Source organism: Heloderma suspectum, chromosome 2 (genome assembly GCF_057233095.1).
Source record: "Heloderma suspectum isolate Gila_16-S chromosome 2, 16-S_ref, whole genome shotgun sequence".
Lineage (NCBI taxonomy): Eukaryota > Metazoa > Chordata > Lepidosauria > Squamata > Helodermatidae > Heloderma > Heloderma suspectum.
Window position 1 is genome coordinate 62484476 of NC_139459.1, and position 18786 is coordinate 62503261.

Sequence of the window (18786 nt, forward strand, 5' to 3'; positions counted from 1 at the left end):
TTTTGAAGAAAAAAAGCATTCTCTCTTTTGGGCATGCACAAGTTGCAGCAGGTGCCACCTTAGAAAAGGTTGCCATGGTGGACATGGACAGTCACAAAATACCCATTTCCCAGAAAGCAAACTAGCGTGGCCAAACATCTCTTGCCCAAAATCTAACTACAAGGCAGAGGTAGAATCTGAGCCCCAGATGCCGAATTGTACATTTGGCCCCATAAAGCACAAAATACTCATTTCACAGAAGGCAAACTGGTGATGCAAAACAATACAACACACCAAAGCAAGCAAACAAACAAACATGCCAGCTAGCACACACCACACACACAAGAAAACACAGCCCAGATAAAATACCTCCCTTCCTTCCTTCCATCCACTCTATCCCCCCAAGATGTTGCCCCCACACCCTATCCTTAGAATCATAGGGTTGGAAGGGGTCTGAAAGACCATCAAGTCCACCCCCTGCTCAGTGCAGGAAGCCTGATCCCCAGGCAGTGTCCCATCCAAGTACTAACCAGGGCTGACAAGATCAGGCACATCCAGCCCTGCAGTGAGCCTGGAGGGCACCGTGAGAGCTGTCTGCAGGCATATTCCACGTTGGGGAACCTGTCACCATCCTATTTGTTTCAGTACAGCCACTGCCCCTTTCTACAATCCAAACACAGCAAACATAAGAGAAAGAGAAGGACGACAAGAGAGAGAATAACTAGAAACCACATTTGTGGATTATATTGACTTTTAGATTCCTGTACATATTAACAGCTTAGGTTTATCTTTTACTACTTTCAAATATCCCTCTTTACTACCAACTACAAAAGACAAGTGGGGACCTATGATGAATTCATGGGTGGAGGGGGTGGGGGAGGATAGAGAGATTAGGAAGGCTTTTTCCGTCCTGTCCCCCCAATTCCTTACCCAGTGGGTGAGGGCATCCTCAGGAGGCTGGCGTGATGTCCATGAGCTCTTGGCACAGGGCACTGGAATGCCTTATTTTGTTTATTATATTCATATCCCTCCTTTTTTCCTCTTGCAAAGACCCCAAGGCATCTTACATAGCCCTCCTCTCCATTTTATCCTCACAACAACCCTGTGAGGTATGTTACACTGAGAGTCAGTGGCTGGCCTAAAGTCACTCAGGGAGTTTTATGGCCAAACCCAGATCTCCCAAGTTATAGTACTGCAGTCCAACACTCTAACTACTACACCACACTAGCTCTCTTAAGAGTCCTCTCACCTTACCCTTCAAAAAAAGTTTGGGGATGTGGGTTGGGGTAAGTTTGGGGAAGGACTCTAGCTAAGTGGTAGAGCTTTGCATGCAAAATGTCCCATGTTCAATTCCTGGTATCTCCAGGTAGAACTGGAAAAGAACCCTGTCTGAAACCCTGGAAAGTCACTGTAGACCATACTGAGCTAAATGGACCAACAGTCTGACTCAGTGTAAGGTGGTTTCCTCTATTCCTCCCTCTCCCCTTCAGTCCGGAGACCTCTGTGAGTGCTTGTTGGGCTCAGTGGATGAATGTGTCAAGCTGCACAAACCTACACCAGCTGCCATGATGTACCCAAAAGAGTACAGAGGAAAATAACAATGTAAGTACCAGCCAAGGGAAAAGGCATTCTTAGGGATGTCGGAGAATTTCTCCACGAATCTCCGGGAGGCCGAATGCCAACGCATTCGGCCCCCCAAAATTGGTGGAGAAACGGTCCGCAACCCCCCCGCGCCCCCCCCGGGATGGGACTTACCTTTGGCGAATGTCCCTGGCGGCGGCAGCTCCTGGCGGCGGTTCGGCGGCAGCCGGTCTTCCGACTGGCTGCCGCCGCCGCCATTTCCAAGTAAAACAACAACAACAACAACAAACGTGATAGGCTACGTAAAGATTTACGTAGCCTGTCACGGCTAGATTTTCAAAAAACACCGTGATAGGCTACGTAAATGTTTACGTAGCCTATCACGGCTGACTTTGGGGGGAAAAAAAAAAGTGCGTACGCAAATGGTGCCCATGGGCGCCGCCATTTGCGTTCCTTATTTGGGCATGTGTAGTCTACGTAGACATTTACGTAGACTATGGCGAAAATAAGGGCAACGCTATTTGCGTTGCCCTTATTTTCGCCGTAGTCTAAGTAAATGTCTACGTAAACTACACGTGCCCAAATAAGGAATGCAAATGGCGGCGCCCATGGGCGCCGCCATTTGCATACGCGCTTTTTTTTTCCCCCAAAGTCAGCCGTGATAGGCTACGTAAACATTTACATAGCCTATCACGGCTGACTGCAGGGATGCAAACGGCGGCGGCTATGGCCGCCGCCATTTGCGTCCCGGCCGGCCAGGAGGATTCGCAGCCGGAGGGACAGGGCGCCTCCCCCCCCATCCAGAATTTCGGGGGGAGGGACGGAGCGCCTCCTCCCCACCGCGAAGCAAGCTGCGGGACCAGGTAAGGGACTTTCGTCCATCCCTACACTCCTTGGGGGGTTGGACAGGAAAGGGTCAATAAGCCAGGAGGTCTCTATAAAGCTGATCAAACCTGATGGCCAGCCACATTCTTTTGTTAGGTAAACTACTGTTTACCTACTGTTCCTCTGCCTCTTTGAAACCACGCTTGTACTTCCGGTAGTTCTCGGTTCACATGCTGCTGAAGCCTAGCTTGTAGGATTTTGAGCATAACCTTGCTGGCATGTGAAATGAGGGCGATTGTGCGGTAGTTTGAATACTCTTTGGCGTTGCCCTTCTTTGGAATTGGAATGTAAACTGACCTTTTCCAGTCTTGTGGCCACTGTTGAGTGTTCCAAATTTGTTTGGAACATTTGTTAGGATTTTAAATAGCTCAGCTGGAATACTGTCATCTCCGCTAACTTTGTTGTTAGTAATGCTTTCTAAGGCCCACTTGACTTCACTCTCGAGGATGTCCAGCTCAAGTTCAGTGACCGCACTATCATGGCTATCAGGGACATTAAGATCTTTCCTGTATAGGTCTTCTGTGTATTCTTTCCACCTCTTCTTCATCTCATCTGCTTCTGTTAGGTCCCTGCCTTCTTTGTCCTTTATCATGCCCGTCTTTGCACAAAACATTCCCTTGAGATCTCTGATTTTCTTGAAAAGGTCTCTAGTCTTTCCCATTCTATTGTTTTCCTCAATTTCTTTGCACTGTTCATTTAAGAAGGCCTTTTTGTCTCTCCTTGCTATTCTCTGGAACTCTGCATTCAGTTGGATATATCTTCCCCTTTCTCCCTTGCTTTTCGCTTCCCTTCTTTCCTCAGCTACTTGTAAAGCCTCATCAGACAGCCACTTTGCTTTCTTGCATTTCTTTTTCTTTGGGATGGATTTAGTTGCTGCCTCCTGAACAATGTTACGTACCTCCGTCCATAGTTCCTCAGGCACTTTGTCTATCAGGTCTAATCCCTGAAATCTATTCCTCACCTCCACTGTATATTCATAAGGGATATGATTTAGGTCATACCTGAATGGTTTAGTGGTTTTCCATAGGTTCTTCAACCCACCCCAGTATTCTTGCCATGAAAACTAAATGGATCAGTACAACCAGAGATATGTCGGTATACCATCGGAAGATGGGACTCCTAGGTCGGCTTAAATTGAAGAACATAGGTTCTTCAATTTAAGCTGAAATTTTGCAATAAGAAGCTCATGATCTGAGCCACAGTCAGCTCCAGGTCTTGTTTTTACTGACTGTATAGAGCTTCTCCATCTTTGGCTGCAAAGGACATAATCAGTCTGATTTCAGTATTGACCATCTGGTGATGTCCATGTGTACAGTCGCCTCTTGTGCTGTTGGAAAAGAGTGTTTGCTATGATCAGCGTGTTCTCTTGGCAAAAGTCTATTAGCCTTTATCCTGCTTCATTTTGTACACCAAGGCCATGCTTCCCTGTTATCCCGGTTATGTTTTGACTTCCTGTTTTAGCATTCCAATCCCCTATGATGAAGAGGACATCTTTTTTTGGTGTTAGTTCTAGAAGGTGTTGTAGGTCTTCATAGAACCGATCAACCTCAGCTTCTTCGGCCTCAGTGGTTGGGGCATAGACTTGAATTACTGTGATGCTGAATGGTTTGCCTTGGATTCGTACTGAGATCATTCTATTGTTTTTGAGATTGTGCCCCATAGAATCATAGAATCATAGAATAGTAGGGTTGGAAGGGGCCTACAAGGCCATCGAGTCCAACCCCCTGCTCAATGCAGGAATCCAAGTCAGTGCATCCCTGACAAATGGCTGTCCAGCCTCGTCTTGAAGGCCTCCAGTGTGGGAGAGCCCACCACCTCCCCAGGTAATTGGTTCCATTGTCGTATTGCTCTTACAGTCAGGAAGTTTTTCCTGATGTTCAGCCAGAATCTGGCTTCCTGTAACTTGAGCCCATTATTCCGTGTCCTGCATTCTGGGATGATCAAGAAGAGATGCTGGCCTTCTTCTCTGTGACAACCTTTCAAGTACTTGAAGAGCGCTATCATATCTCCCCTCAGTCTTCTCTTCTCAAGGCTAAACATGCCCAGTTCTTTCAGTCTCTCTTCATAGGGCTTTGTTTCCAGTCCCCTGATCATCTTTGTTGCCCTCCTCTGAACCCTCTCCAGTTGGTCTGCATCCTTCTTAAAGTGTGGTGCCCAGAACTGGACACAGTACTCCAGATGAGGCCTAACCAGTGCTTAGTAGAGGGGAACTAGTACTTCCCGGGATTTGGAAGCGATGCTTCTTTGAATGCAGCCCAAAATAGCATTTGCCTTTTTTGCAGCCACATCACATTGTTGGCTCATATTCAGCTTGTGATCGACAACAATTCCAAGATCCTTCTCGCTTGTAGTGTGGTTGAGCCACGTATCCCCCATCTTGTAACTGTGCATTTGGTTTCTTTTCCCTAGGTGCAGAACTTGGCATTTGTCCCTATTAAATGCCATTCTGTTGTTTTCTGCCCAGCGCTCCAGTCTATCCAGATCACTTTGAATTTTGTTTCTGTCTTCCAAAGTATTAGCTATCTCTCCCAATTTTGTGTCATCTGCAAATTTGATCAGCATTCCCTGTACCTCCTCCTCCAAGTCATTAATAAAAATGTTGAAGAGCACTGGGCCCAGGACTGAGCCCTGCAGTACCCCACTCGTTACCTCTCCCCAGTTTGAGAAGGTCCCATTGATAAGCACTCTTTGAGTCCGATTCTGTAGCCAACTGTGGATCCACCGGATCATTGTTTCATCTAGCCCACTTTGAGCTAGTTTGCTCATCAGGATATCATGGGGCACTTTGTCGAAAGCTTTGCTGAAGTCGAGGTATATGATGTCTACAGCATTCCCACGGTCTACAAGGGAGGTTACTTGATCAAAAAATGAGATCAGATTTGTCTGGCAGGACTTGTTTTTGACAAATCCATGTTGGCTTCGAGTAATCACGGTATTGTTATCAAGGTGCTTCCAGATGGATTGCTTTATGATCTGCTCCAGAATTTTCCCAGGGATTGATGTCAGACTGACTGGTCTGTAGTTCCCAGGTTCCTCCTTTTTACCCTTTTTGAAGATAGGGACAACGTTAGCCCTCCTCCAGTCATCTGGCACTTCCCCCGTCCTCCATGATTTCTCAAAGAGAATAGACAGCGGTTCTGAGAGTTCTTCTGCCAGTTCCTTTATGACTCTAGGATGCAGTTCATCTGGCCCTGGAGATGTGAACTCATTCAAAGTAATGAGGTGTTCCTTGACCATATGCCTGTCGATCTCAAGCTGCAATCCTGCCCCTTCAGCCTGTACTTCGCCTTTGCCAGGGGTGTCATAGACCCTCTTTTGGGAGAAGACTGAGACAAAGTAGGAATTGAGCACCTCTGCCTTTTCTTTGTCATCTGTTATCGTTTTGCCATCCTTATTTAATAGCTGAACCACCATTTCTTCCCTCTGCCTTTTACTATGCACGTAGCTGAAGAAAGCCTTTTTGTTGTTTTTAACATCCCTTGCTAACCTCAGCTCATTCTCAGCTTTAGCCTTCCTAACGCCATCCCTGCAATTCTGTGCTATCTGCCTGTACTCTTCCTTTGTTACTTAGCCTTCTTTCCACTTCCTATATGTGTCCTTTTTTGTTTTCAGGTCATCCCTAAGCTTTTTGTGAAGCCACATTGGTTTCTTCTGTTGTCTTCCACCTTTTCTTCTTGTTGGAATTGCTTGTGATTGTGCCTTGAGAATTTCCTTTTTTAAAAGCTCCCACCCATCTTGGACTCCTTTTCTCGCTAGCATCGCTTGCCATGGGACCTTACTGATCATTGTTCTGAGTTTATTAAAATCAGCTTTCCTAAAATCCAGGGTACGCGTTTGACTACACTCGGCGTTTGCTTCCCTTAGAACCAAAAACTCAAGTACAACATGGTCGCTTTCCCCCAGAGTTCCTGTAACTGCTACTTTATCCACTAAGTCATCTCTGTTGGTTAGGATCAAGTCAAGGATAGCCGATCCTCTAGTTCCTTCCTCTACTTTCTGTAGGAGGAAGTTATCCGCCACACAAGTCAGGAATTTCCTGGAGGGGCCATGTTTTGCAGAATTTGTCTCCCAACAAATATCGGGGAAATTGAAGTCCCCCATTACTACTACATCATGCTTCCTTAAAACATTGGCTATTTGCTTTTCAAAAGTTTCATCCTTGTCTTCTCCTTGATTGGGTGGCCGGTAGTATACTCCGACCACCAGGTTCCTTTTATTCTTTGCTCCATTTATTTCAACCCAGATGCTCTCGATGGGGCTACCAAGCTCCTCCTCTTGTATTTCTGTGCAGAGATATGTATTTTTCACATACAGTGCAACCCCACCTCCCTTTCTGTTCCTCCTGTTCTTTTTGAACAAGTTATATCCTTCAATTGCTGTATTCCAGTCATGAGAGTCATCCCACCAAGTCTCAGTTATACCTATCAGGTCATAATTTCCCTCTTGTATTAAGAGTTCAAGTTCTTTCTGTTTGTTTCCCATACTCTGGGCATTAGTATATAGACATCGAAGACCATGTGCTTCATAGTCTGGCTTTCTTCCTACATGTGTCTGAAGACTATTATTGGGCGCTATCAGAGCTGTTCTCTCCATTACAGTGCATGCGCCTATGTCCATTGTTACCCCCAACATTACATCTCTCTTCCCCGTAGGATTCAGTTTAAAGCCCTCCTGATAAAGTTCTTCATGCTGTGGCCAAACACAGTCTTCCCAGCCTTTGTGAGGTGCAACCCATCCCTAGCCAACAGCCCATCTTCCAGGAAGTATAGCCCGTGGTCGCAGAATCCAAATCATCTCTCGTCGGCACCACCTTCGTAGCCAGTCATTCACCCAGAGTATTTTTCATTCCCTTTCTATCCCTCTTCTAACTACTGGAAGGATGGATGAGAAAACTATCTGGGCCCCAAAGTTCTTGAGTTTCCTTCCCAAAGCTTCAAAGTCTGACGTGATCTCTTCGTAGCTCTGCTTGGCGGTATCATTTGTTCCCACATGGATGAGAAGAAAGGGATACCTGTCAGTGGGCTTTATGAGTGCAGGCAACCTTTCAGTCACGTCTCTAATCTGTCCTCCCGGGAGAAAACATACCTGGCGAGTCCACGGGTCTTCGCGACATACTTGGGTCTCGATCCCACGCAGCAAGGAGTCTCCCACTACTACCACTCTTCTCTTCTTGTTGTTGTAGGCCTGGGTTTCATCACCTCTGTTTGACTGACCTTTAGCCTCTTGCTCACTCTCATGCAGGTTCCCCTGTGATTCTTCCTCTGCAGGCTGTCCTCCAGTCTCATCCGCAAGTACCTGGAATCAGTTCCACAGCTCCACTGCTTCCACTGGTGCAGAGTGGCGTCTAGTTCTTCTTCTCCTAACTGTCACCCTTTTCCAAGGAGTATCCTCTATTCCATTTTTCTTCACCTCAGCATTTACCACTGCCTCATCTTGCTGTTGCTCTTCAAGCTTCTGGTCTTCCCTTTGCTGCTGTAGTTCCCCCATTCTGTCCAAGAACTCTTCGTGTTCTCTTATTCCCCGGAGGGTCGACAGTCGCCGCTCCAGTCCACTTACTTTTTCCTCCAGCAGCGTGATCAACTTGCACTTGTTGCAGGTGTAGGCCATGTTGTTCTCAGGCAAGAAAACAAACATTGCACACACCTTGCAGGTCACTACCACTGGAGAGTCTTGTCCTTCCATAGCCTCTTTTCCCTTTTTGTGTCTAGCTTTGTGATTGTTCTAGACTAGCCTGTGCCTGCTCCTCTACTCAGTAGAGGTTAAAAGCAGAGTCCCACTGGTGTGAAAGTGTGTGTTACAAGACAAATAAATGGAAAAAAAGTTAGTTAAAATAAAAAATAAAAATAATTTAAAAAAATGTTAGGGGCCTCCCCCTTGACCTCCCCTGCCGAACTCCCCTGGCCAACTCCTGTTTGCTCCCCCTGTTCACTCACTCTGGTTGCTCGCTCTCTGGGAGCTTGCCTGCTTCTGTAGTCCCTGGACCAGCTGGAGCAGCTTGCTCTGCTCTGCTCTGCTCAGCTGGGAGGCGGGAAACAGACCCCAGTACTGCTTTTCCCACCCTTTTGTTGACTATGAGTGCTACTCCATTTCTTCTAAGGGATTCTTGCCCACAGTAGTAGATATGATGGTCACCTGAATTAAATTCACCCATGCCTGTCCATTTTAGTTCGCTGATTCCCAAGATGTCAATGTTCAATCTTGCCATCTCATGTTTGACCACCTCTAGCTTACCTTGATTCACTGATCTGACATTCCAGGTTCCTAAACAATATTGTTCTTTACAGCATCAGATTTTCTTTTCACCACCAGACACATCCACAGCTGAGTGTCCTTTCGGCTTTGGCCCAGCCGCTTCACTCTTTCTGGCGCTACTTGGAAATACCCTCTGCTCTTCCCCAGTAGTATATTGGACTCCTTCCGACCTGAGGGGCTCATCTTCCGGCGTCATCTCTTTTAGCCTTGTGATACGTTCCATGGGGTTTTCTTGGCAAGAATACTGGAGTGGGTTGCCATTTCCTTCTCCAGTGGACCACATTTTGTCAGAACTCTCTGCCATGACCTGTCCGTCTTGGGTGGCCCTGCACGGCATAGCTTATGGCTTCACTGAGTTACGCAAGCCCCTTCGCCACAACAAGGCAGCGATCCATGAAGGGGATGGTGCTGGTGGTGAACGACAAATCTGATGTTCTAAAGATCAACACTCCATAGGAACCTGGAATGTAAGATCTATGAGCCAGGGCAAATTGGATGTGGTTATTGGGGAGATGTCAAGATTAAATATAGACATTTTGGGTGTCAGTGAACTGAAATGGACTGGAATGGGCCACTTCACATCAGATGACCACCAGATCTACTACTGTGGACAAGAGGACCACAGAAGAAATGGAGTAGCCTTCATAATTAATAATAAAGTGGCTAAAGCAATGCTTGGATACAATCCAAAAAATGATAGAATGATCTCAATTCGAATTCAGCGTAAGCCATTTAACATCACAGTGATCCAAATAGACACCCCAACCACAGATGCTGAAGAAGCAGAAGTAGATCAGTTCTATGAGGATCTGCAGCACCTACTGGATAGTACGCCAAAAAAAAGATGTTATTTTCATTACAGGAGACTGGAATGCTAAGGTGGGTAGTCAAACGACACCTGGAATTACAGGCAAGCGTGGTCTGGGAGAACAAAATGAAGCGGGACATAGGCTGATAGAATTTTGCCAAGACAACTCACTGTGCATAACAAACACTCTCTTCCAACAACCTAAGAGATTACTTTATACATGGACTTCACCAGATGGTCGACACCGAAATCAGATTGACTAAATCCTTTGTAGCCAAAGGTGGCGGACATCTATGCAGTTGGTAAAAACAAGACCTGGAGCTGATTGTAGTTCAGATCATGAACTTCTTATTGCACAATTTAGAATCAGACTAAAGAGAATAGGGAAGACCCACAGATCAGCTAAATACGAGCTCACTAATATTCCTCATGAATATGCAGTGGAGGTGAAGAATAGATTTAAGGGACTAGATTTAGTAGATAGGGTCCCGGAAGAACTATGGACAGAAGTTCTCAACATTGTTCAGGAGGCGGCAACAAAAAACGTCCCAAAGAAAAAGAAAACCTAGAAGGCAAGATGGGTGTCTGCTGAGACACTGGAAGTAGCCCAAGAAAGAAGGAAAGCAAAAGGCAACAGTGATAGGGGGAGATATGCCCAATTAAATGCAAAATTCCAGAGGTTAGCCAGAAGAGATAAGGAATTATTTTTAAACAAGCAATGTGCGGAAGCAGAAGAAGATTATAGAATAGGAAGGACAAGAGACCTCTTCCAGAAAATTAGAAACATCGGAGGTAAATTCCAGGCAAAAATGGGTATGATCAAAAACAAAGATGACAAGGACCTAACAGAAGCAGAAGAGATCAAGAAAAGGTGGCAAGAATATACGGAAGATCTGTATAGGAAGGATAATAATATCGGGGATAGATTTGACAGTGTGGTTAGTGAGCTAGAGCCAGACATCCTGAAGAGTGAGGTTGAATGGGCCTTAAGAAGCATTGCTAATAACAAGGCAGCAGGAGACGATGGTATCCCAGCTGAACTGTTTAAAATCTTGCAAGATGATGCTGTCAAGGTGATGCATGCCACATGCCAGCAAATTTGGAAAACACAAGAATGGCCACCAGATTGGAAAAAATCAACTTATATCCCCATACCAAAAGAGGGAAGCACCAAAGAATGTTCAAACTATCGAACAGTGGCACTTATTTCACATGCCAGTAAGGTAATGCTCAAGATCTTGCAAGGTAGACTCCAGCAATTCATGGAACGAGAATTGCCAGATGTACAAGCTGGGTTTCGAAAAGGCAGAGGAACTAGAGACCAAATTGCCAATATCTGCTGAATAATGGAGAAAGCCAGGGAGTTTCAGAAAAACTTCTATTTCTGTTTTATTGACTATTCTAAAGCCTTTGACTGTGTGGATCATAACAAATTGTGGCAAGTTCTTGGTGGTATGGGGATACCAAGTCATCTTGTATGCCTCCTCAGAAATCTGTATAATGACCAAGTAGCAACGGTAAGAACAGACCATGGAACAACGGACTGGTTTAAGACTGGGAAAGGAGTACAGAAGGTTGTATACTCTCACCCTACCTATTCAACCTGTACGCAGAACACATCATGCAACGTGCTGGGCTTGATGAAGCCAAGGCTGGAGTTAAAATCGCTGGAAGAAACATTAACAATCTCAGATATGCAGATGATACCACTTTGATGGCTGAAAGTGAGGAGGAGCTGAGGAACCTCATGACAAAGGTGAAAGAAGAAAGTGCAAAAGCTGGGTTGCAGTTAAACCTCAAAAAAACCAAGATTATGGCAACCAGCTTGATTGATAACTGGCAAATAGAGGGAGAAAATGTGGAGGCAGTGACAGACTTTGTCTTTCTAGGCACAAAGATTACTGCAGACGCCGACTGCAGCCAGGAAATCAGAAGACGTTTACTTCTTGGGAGGAGAGCAATGACAAATCTTGATAAAATAGTGAAGAGCAGAGACATCACACTGACAACAAAGGTCCGCATAGTTAAAGCAATGGTATTCCCCGTAGTAACCTATGGCTGCGAGAGCTGGACCATAAGGAAGGCTGAGCGAAGGAAGATAGATGCTTCTGAACTGTGGAGCTGGAGGAAAATTCTGAGAGTGCCTTCGGCTGCAAGAAGATCAAACCAGTCCATACTCCAGGAAATATAAAGCCAGACTGCTCACTTGAGGGAATGGTATTAAAGGCAAAACTGAAGTACTTTGGCCACATCATGAGAAAACAGGATACCCTGGAGAAAATGCTGATGCTAAGGAAAGTGGAAGGCAAAAGGAAGAGGGGCCGACCAAGGGCAAGATGGATGGATGATATTCTGGAGGTGACGGACTCGACCTTGGGGGAGCTGGGGGTGGCGATGGCCGACAGGAAGCTCTGGCGTGGGCTGGTCCATGAAGTCACGAGGAGTCAGAAGCGACTGACCGAATAAACAACAACAAAACTACAGGTGATATGTTGCCATGGGAACTAAATAGTTAGACAATGGAGGACAGCTATTGCTTCTTTGTCCCAGAATGCTAAGTGTAATCTGATCCCTGCAACCCCAAGGAGTAACTAGTTAATTCAGGGTGCAATCTCCATCTTGAGACTGAATCTAAGCTGCAGACTTCATGGCCATGATATGTGGTCTAATCTTTGTAAATATTTGGTGTCCCCCCCAAGATTTTATACCATCTTCTATCCTGATGAATAGTTCTAGAGAATTCAAAAACTTGCACACTCTTTCCTGGCATCGTAGTTGGTCCGAGTAAAGATATTAGCTGAAAATGGACTTTGGGATTTTTTCTCATGGACCGGTGCATGGTTTTAAAAAATATATCTTGAAACAGGACCATTTAGGGAATGTTCTAAATAGGAAAAAAAAATGTTGGCATGGGCAGACCCCACCCCCAGCTAAGGATGAGTTAATCCAGGTATCTATGTTTGAGGAGCTGGGGCATGCTGGGAGTTGTAGGCCTTTTCTCTGTCTAAACAGGCATGCTGGGAGTTGTAGGCCTTTTCTCTGTCTAAACATGCATAGGATTGCACCCTTAGGGTGTTAGCTGCTCCCTGGAGATCTAAATCGGGGGCATTAATCTGTGTGTTTCCACCTATGTTCAACCTGTATATATTTAAATAAACACAAATATTACAAAACAAAAACAAGCCTCCATTTACAAACTTTGAAAGGGAGCCAAACCTGGGTAAGCACTGTGCCTCTAGAACTTTTCAGTGCTTGAAGAAGAGGGGTGAGTGTAACAATATTTTGGTTTTGCTTATTAAGATTTTGACCAGTAAGACCATGAACACAATCTAAGTCAGTATAAGGCAGCTCCCTGTCTTCTCAACATAGGAGCGTAAGAAGCTGCTTCATACAGAGTCAGACCGTTGATCCACCTAGCCCAGTATCGTCAAAAGTGAATGGTAGGTGCTCTCCGGGGTTTCAGGCACCAATTTTTCCACCCCTAACTGGAGATGCCAGGGATTGAACCTGGGACCTTCTGCAGGCAAAACAGGTGCCTCTCGCTGAGCTACAGCCCTACTGGATTAATGCCACCTTTGAATCGGGCCCGATTCAAAGTGCTGGTGTTAACATTCAAAGCCCTTAACGGCTTGGGGCCGGGTTACCTGAAGGATCGCCTCCTCCCATATGTTTCGGCCCGGACCTTAAGATCATCGTCAGCGGCCCTCCTCTGTGAGCCCCTGCCAAAGGAAGTGAGGCGGGTGGCTACTAGGAGGAGAGGAGGGCTTTTTCTGCTGTGGCACCCCAGCTCTGGAATGAGCTTCCTAGCGAGGTTCGCCTGGCACCTACATTGTATTCCTTTCGGCACCAGGTGAAGACCTTTTTATTCTCCCAGGCATTTTAGCATTTTAGCTTTCTGAACTTTTAGCTTTGCTGTTTTAAATCTGTATTTAAATTCCTGCACTGCTGCTAGGTTTTATTGTGGTTGCATTGTTATATTTTGGTTTTAATGTTCTATATTTTTTAAATTGTTTTATTGTGTGCTGTTTGGTTTTAATTTTTGTGAACCGCCCAGAGAGCTTCGGCTATTGGGCGGTATAGAAATAAATAAATAAATATTTCCACAGGCCATCAGGAGTGTTCAGGCAATCAGAGGTATCAAACATAAGGCCAAGGCCAGACTTTAGAGGTCCCCAGTGCATGCTGCAACTTCACCAAGGTTTGTCTATCCTGGGGCTCAGAACCAGGATGCTCATGCTTCTAGGCTAGAATCCTATACACTGGGATTAAGCACCATTACCTGGGAGTAAGCCCCATTGAAAAGAATGTATAGGATTGCACTGTTAGAGCAAAGGAGTTGGCCTTCTCTTTTTGTTTTCGTGCAATAAATGTTTAAGGATAAATAAATATATTGCCAGAGTGACAGGATCATTTCCTAGTTTAATGTTTGATTGAGGTGTAATTGATAAATTCAGGTGGAATTTAAATGCTTTGGTGAAAAAGTGTGGGCATGGCCTCTGTCTAGTGGTGAATTTGACTCTGCTCTACTCATTTGACTTTTACATTGCTTATCTAAAAGAATTACAGACGAGTGAAATTAAATGAGTTATCTTAACCCATAAGTATTTTTTCCCAGTACACAGGAAATATATAGTAATTGCTTTTTTTGCTGTCTATGAGCCAAGTTCAGTACAGATGCCAGCTGTTTCCCCGACTGCCACTGAAGCCAAAACAAGAAATTTTTTTAATGTGATTTGAAGGGCCTTAAATTTTGTGGAAGCAAGGGCAATACATTAAGAGTTAACGTTTTTGTATACCGGCAAATGACATCCTGTTCTTCCAGTTCTGAATTTAATCTATCTATATTTGTAGTACTGGAAGTCTGGGACAAATCTAGAAAAATATTTATCTCCTGATCTCTCTTTATTGTCATCGTTTATATGCAATATATTGTTTCAATGAGGTGGTGATGTTATTAAAATATTTACAGGGCCATTGTATGTATATTTACTCAGAGGTAAATGGCATTGCATTCAATGGGGCTTTCTCCAAGTAAATGGGTTTAGGATTGCAAAGTTTCCTGGGAGTAAGCTCCACTGAATGGAACTCAGTTTGAACAAATATGTATAGGATTGTGCTGTTAGTCTTCCCCAAATTGTTTCAAAGATGAAACAAAATGTATCTTTATGGAAGAAGGAGGACGAGGACGAGGAGAACCAGGAGAACCAGCACCACCACCAGACATGGGAGAATGGGAACTGACTTTTCTATTATAAACCAAGATTTCAAAAAGGGTGAAGAAAGACAGTGACTTTCAGTGGATATCCAGGATTCTTTCCTAGCTGTACCTGGAGATGCTGAGGATTGAACCTGCGACCTTCTGCATGCAAGTGACATTTGAAAAGAAAGAAAGCTGTGTTTAAAGCTGGAATTATGTACCCAAGCAGAGCCAATAAGCTGAGCCTTACAATGGTAAGGGTTTCTATCAATCAATCAATTAATTAATTAATTACATTTCCATACTCCCCAATAGCCAGAGCTCTCTGGGCAGTTTACAAAGATTAAAAACATTAAAAATACAATATACAGACATTAAAAACCATTTACATAATAAACACATGAACAGACAATCTGCACAAAAGAAACATATATCTAAAACAACATCAGACACACAATCTCAAAAACAAACAACCATAACCATAAGACATTCCAGGATTGATTAAAAGTTATCACATGCTGCCGAATGCCTGGGAGAAGAGAAAGGTCTTAACCTGGTGCTGAAAGATAACAATGTTGGCACCAGGCAGGCCTCATTGGGGAAATCATTCCATAATTTGGGGCCACCACTGAAAGGGCCCTCTCCCTTGTTGCTGTCCTCCGAGTTTCCCTTGGTGTAGGCAGCTGGAGGAGGGCCTTAAATGTTGAGTGAAGTATATGGCTAAGTTCATGTCGGGAGAGGCGCTCCATCAGGCATTGTGGTCCCAAGCCGTGTAAGGCTCTATAGGTTAAAAACAGCACCTTGAATTGGGCTTGGAAACATACAGGCAGCCAGTGCAAGCGGGCCAGAGTCAGTCTTATATGTTTGGACCTTCTGGTCCCTGTTATCAATCTGGCTGCCACATTTTGCATGAGCTGCAGTTTCTGAAACATCTTCAAAGGCAGCCCCATGTAGAGTGCATTGCAGTAATCTAACTTGGAGATTACCAGAGCATAAACAATTGAAGCCAGATTATCCCTGTCCAAATAGGGGTGTAGCTGGATCACCAACCGATGTTGGTAGAAGGTACTCCGTGCCACTGAGGCCACCTGAGCCTCAAGTGACAAAGATGGCTCGAGGAGAACCCCCAAGCTATGAACCTGCACCTTCAGGGGGAGTGCAACCCCATCCAGAACAGGTTGAACACTCTCCATCCAGTCAGAAGAACCACCCACCAACAGCATCTCAGTCTTGCCTGGATTGAGTTTCAGTTTATTTGCCCTCATCCAGTCCATTGTTGCAGCCAGGCACCAATTTAGCACATCCACAGCCTCACCGGAAGAAGATGAAAAGGAGAAATAGAGCTGTGTGTCATCAGCATACTGATGACAATGCGCCCCCAAACTCTGGATGACCACACTCAATGGTTTCATGTAGATGTTAAATAGCATGGGAGACAGAACTGACCCCTGTAGAACGCCATACTGGAGAATCCACGGGGCCAAGCAATATTCCCCAAGCATCACCTTCTGGAGCTGACCATCCAAGTAGGAGTGAAACCACTGCAATGCAGTGCCTCCCACTCCCAGCTCAGACAATAATCCCAGAAGGATACCGTGGTTGATGGTATCGAAAGCCGCTGAGAGATCAAGGAGAATCAACAAGGTCACACTCCCCCTGTCTCTCTCCCGACATAGGTCATCATACAGGGCGACCAAAGCTGTTTCCGTGCCAACCTGGCCTGAACCCGGATTGAAATGGATCTAGACAATCGGTCTCATCCAAAAGTGTCTGGGAGCTGGTTGACAACTGCCTGCTCAAGGACCTTGCCCAGGACAGGAACATTTGCTACCAGCTTAAAGTTGTTAAGATCTTCCAGGTCCAGGGAGGATTTCTTCAAGAGTGGTCTCAACCAACCTCTTTCAGGCACCTTAGGACTACTCCCTTTTACAAGGCGTCATTAATGGAAGACTCAGATAAGGGGGAAAACGGGGGGGGGGGAGGAAGCATGTGTAAAGGGAGTCCATCATGATCCTGCATTTAAAACGGAAGCAGAAAGCCCCATTTTAAATGCAGGATTTTAGGCTGGTGTAGGGATGCTCCAAGCATCTTATTAATGTCCTCAGGCTGTACCAACTGAAGCTCATCCAATAAAGCTGAACGAGACTGTTTTCTGGATATGTCACCTGCCATATGCAAGATGGCTGTGATACTGGGTGATAAGGGAAAGACATATGTTACAAGTTCAGATACACTCCATATTTATTTATTTTTTTTAAAGTATTCTACAGCTGACTCCAGTATTAAAAAGAAATTCAGGGCAGAGGTTTGGTAAGCGTTGTCTCAGATTAAGCCTGTAATAATTGTGGAACATCTTCCTTTATTAGTATAGCTAGAGAAATAGACCACAAAGAATCAGAGGAGGAAGGCCTTAGTTGCTAAACCAGTGGCAGAGACATGTCTTCAGGGCCCGACTTCTTGTGTTAAGGAAGGCCTGGTGGAATGGAAGTGCTGGTGCGTGCCCTCCCACTGCCTTTTCCACCCACACCTGTGCAAAGCAGCTCTGAAAAAGCCAGGTTCTCCCCGCTCCACTTCCCACGTCCTAATTTAGCAACAGTGTGATCTGGAGCCAAATTACATTTGCAACTGTTCCTTGGGGGGTTCCTACATTTGGAGACTCTTCCTGGGGACCCAGTAGTATCTAGGCATTTCCAGTATCTCTTAACTTTTCCTCAATTTAATAGAGAACACTGAAGTTAATGAAAGTCTTTCCATTAACTGTAAAGATCAGAGCTCCAGTATCATTTTATAGAGATAATTATTTTCCTAGACATGCAGGAATCAGCAGTATCATCTATCCAGATAGGAAAATAAGAATCAGTGTGCTTTAGACAGATGGTGGGGTGGAGTTTCTTCCAATCTTTCATTACTCACACTAAAAAACAACAACAAAACAACAACAACAGGACACATTTGCTTTCAGTTGTGCTTCCTAGAACTACTGCCAAATAGCATTCAGCCACCACCATACTTCAGATTGCTGTAAATACAGCTGGGATGGACATACTATACTCTCATGCTTAATGGATGTGTCTGTTAGCTGACTTGATAATTATCTGAGAAGTTTTATCTCTGCAACCAAATATGAGCTGGCCAGCTGGGATCGCTATAAACCTTTTGTGTCAGAGCTACACACCTGCCAGAATTTTAAATTATCTGCATAAACATAAGAAATGAACACTACAACGTCCTCACATGATTTCTGTAGTTTCTTTAGGTAGAGCATACTTAACTTTCATTCCTCTCTCCACAACATATGGCTGAGCAATAACCACATAGTCCTAGACTTTGTATTTAAGAGGTTAAGGAGGATGGGAAAAGGGTTTGCAATGAGTGAACAGATGCCAAATCATCTGGCAGCATTGGAGACATTAAGAGGGGTGTTTTTTTGCTCATTATGGATATGGCTTTGATTGTCTGCACCATTTGTTTTTTCAATTTTAGGTTGCTGTATGTTGCTTTGGGCACTTTATTATGGGTTGTAAATATTCTGCTGTAATGAGATCTTCAGCAGTGAGTTCATGAAATCTGTAGGACAATACTATGCATTTTTTTTAATTAGAAAGAAGTCTCACTGAGTTCATAAGATTGCAGCTTTTAAATGGATAAAATACTTCAAAACCCAATCTGATATATTTTTGAGGGATTATCACATTTTAAAGGAAGTTGTGAATGAGATAAGGAAATGATCAGAAATAATTGTTCAGATGCAATATGTTGCTGGGGGGGTTAACAGTGAGGGAGAGCTGTTGCCTTCATGTCCTGCATGTGGGCTTCCAGGGGGCATCTGGTTGGCCACTGTGGGAAATAGGATGCTGGACCACATGGATTTGGGGTCTTCTTATCTAGGAGAGTTATATTGTTAATACTACTATAAAATATCTCCATGACTCAATTTCTTGTACACGCACCAGCAATATATGTATACACACAGTATGGGTAGGCACAGAAAACGTATAATGGTGCAAGGGGTGACAAGCTTAAATCTGAAAAGGCTCCTGTACATTAAGCGTTGCATAGAAGGGATAATTTCCAGAGGGGGAGT

The 18786-nt window shown here is 44.6% G+C and overlaps 1 protein-coding gene across 1 annotated transcript in view; it reads left to right on the top strand.

Annotated features, from left to right (window-relative positions):
- Positions 1 to 18786, top strand: part of FAM81B (family with sequence similarity 81 member B) — a 75874-nt gene that overhangs the window by 3032 nt on the left and 54056 nt on the right. The gene's annotated exons all lie outside the window — the stretch shown is intronic.